We start from the raw sequence: 3085 nt of genomic DNA, 5'->3' as shown, positions 1-3085 counted from the left end.
TTTCTTTAAAAAAGGCCATTGGGATTTTTAAAAAAATAAATAAGAATTGTGCTGAATCTGTAAGTTGTTTTGATGAGTATTGCCATCTTAACAATAAGAAGTCTTCCAGCCCATGAACAAGGAGTGTGTTTACATAGATCTTCTTTCAGCAATTCTTAGTGGGTTAATTGTATGAGTCTCATATCAACCTATTAAAATCTATTCCTATGTTTTTTGTTCTTTTTGATGCTATTGTAAATGGAATTGTTTTCTTAATCTGTTTTTCACATTGTAAAGTGTTACTATATGGGCACTTGCACTTTAACAAAGGCTTTAGACCCAAATTTTAAAAACTGTGACTAAGCATTTGTTAGTATATTATAGTCAAAATAAATATTTAAGGTAAGTAAATAGTATATCCAAAGCAATTCTGACCTTAGAGCAATGCTGGAAGTATCACAATATCTTACTTCCAACTATACTACAGATATATTTATTGGTACAAAAACAGACATGAAGACCAATGAGACAGACTAGAAGACCCAGACACAAATTTGCACAGCTACAACAGACTGATTTTTGACAAAGGAGCCCAAAATACATGGTGGAAAAAAGATGCCTCTTCAACAAATGTTGGGAAAACTGGATATCCATGTGCAGGAGACTAAAACTAGACCCCTACCTTTCACTCCATACTAAAATCAACTCAAAGTGGATCAAAGACCTTAATATAAGGCCTGAAACTTTGAAACAACTATGGGAAGTAGTAGAAAATATATTGGAACAGATAGGCATAGTTAATGACTTCCTGAATAGAACTCCAGCGGCTCCTCAATTAAGAGAAAGGATGATCAAATGGGACTGCATCAAACTAAAAGCTTTTGCATTGCAAAAGAAACAATCACTAGATGAAAGAGACTGCCTATAGAATGGTGAAACTCTTTGCCAGCTATTGATCTCATAAAGGACAAATAACCAGAATCTATAGGGAGCTCAAAAAACTAAACTTCTGAAGAATTAACAACCCAATGAAGAAATGGGCTCATGAATTGAGTAGGCAATTGAGAGGTATAAATGGCAGATCAATACATGAAGAAAGGCTCAACTTCCCTGGCAATAAGAGAAATGAAAATAAAAACTACACTAAGATTTCATCTCAATCCAGTTAGAATGGTCATCTTTAAGAACAAAAATAACAACAAATGTTGGCGAGGATGCTGTGAAACAGGAACTCTTATATACTTTTGGTGGGAATGCAAATTAGTACAACTGTTATTGGAAAGCAATGTGGAGATTTCTTAAAAAAACTAAAAGTAGAATTACTATATGATCTGGTGATAACCACTCCTAGGCATATACCTAAAGGAATGTAAGTCAGGATACAATAGAGATACTTGCACAATGATGTTTATTGCAGCACTGCTTACAATAGTCAAGCTATGGAAACAACTCAGATGCCCTACAACTGATGAATGGATGTATATATATGTATATAAGTATATATATATATATATGTATATACATACATATATACATTTGGTGTATATATATAACATTTTCTTAATCCATATATACACACATATATTCCATATGTATATGTGTGTATGTATATATGCACAATGGAGCTTTACTCAGCCACAAGGAAGAAGGAAATTATGTTGTTTGCAGGTAAATAGATGGAATTGGAAGACATAGTGTTAAGTGAAGCAACAGGTTCAGAAAGACAAAGGCCACATATTTTCCCTCATATGTGGAAGATTGAGATAAACATATGTACAAAATAAAAGATAAGCATATACATAAAACAAACATGATCATTGACTTTGAAATTAAAAATGAAAGACGGGACTGTAAAATAGGTACAGTATGGAGGGTACTTGTGGGAGGGGGAGGGTGAATGGAGGAGATGAAGATGAGGGAATATGGTTGATGGGCTTCATATATATATATATATTTATATATATATGAAATAGAACAATGAAACTTCTTGCAATTGCTTTAAGTGGGCGGGGAGGGGATTGAGGGGGGAGATGGTAAGGGTGATCTAACCAATGTACGATGTAAGTCTATTTGGAATTTTCACAATGAATCTTCCCTGTACAATGAATATATGCTGATAAAAAGAACAAAAATATTTAAGGTAAACAAATGTAATGTTATATGAGTATCTGTTTAAATTGATTTCAGTGAATTATTCAGCCACCCTTATTGCTCACATTTGATGTGATGATTGTATATTATAATAATTTATATTTTCATAATAAATTTATACATTCCAAACATTAAATCAACTCATTTGTTAGAAATATTGTTACTATTGATAGGAATTGACAATCAAAATGTCACTGGGCAAGATATTTACTCTGCTAAGAGCCCATGTAGAAAAACTATCAGGGAAGCAGTCTTTACCTTACATTAGGAAACTTTAGTATTCAAAGAAGATACTTTTCACAGACTGTGGTCTTCTCTTTCTCAGGCTTTGACAAGCAACAAATAGAAAGGGAAGAATCTCGGGTTCTGGGTTTAGGTTCAAATTCTGAACTTAGCATGGTCTCAGCTAAGTAGGCCATTTTGTGATTCTGAGCTTTAGTTCTTCTCATTGGCTAAGTGGGAAAACCAAAATCTATTTTACAGAGTTCTGAGGATTAACTGAACCATCTTCTATAAAAATGCCTGGTATGTAGGATGCAAAAGTACATCGAATGAATTATCGATGAAAATGCCTGCTACAGTTCCATTTCTCCTCAAGAAGGAAAGGGTAGTTTTGAGAGATTTACTGAGTTAATGGTTGTTTATTATTTTATCTACTTATCCTCTCATTAAATCTAATTTTAGGACCAAAACTAAGTGTGCAAAATACTTATGCTGTGTACAAAGTATGTGCTGAATAAATACTGTTTTTTACATGACTGATGGGGGATCAGTGTTCCTGCTTTTGGCCATGGAACCCAAGAAGTTAACTGACCTGAGCAGAGATCAGGCTTCTAGTCTTGCTCCATTTTTACTGCTGTCACAGATATCATTAATAGATTTTGTTCTGGTGAAGGTAGAGGAAGAGACCCTCTAGGATACTGAGACATTTTCCTTTAAGCACAAGGCTAATTAG

This window comes from Castor canadensis, chromosome 6, assembly GCF_047511655.1.
Source record: "Castor canadensis chromosome 6, mCasCan1.hap1v2, whole genome shotgun sequence".
Classification (NCBI taxonomy): domain Eukaryota; kingdom Metazoa; phylum Chordata; class Mammalia; order Rodentia; family Castoridae; genus Castor; species Castor canadensis.
The sequence above is the reverse complement of the archived record's forward strand: the minus strand, read 5'-3'. Positions refer to the sequence as shown.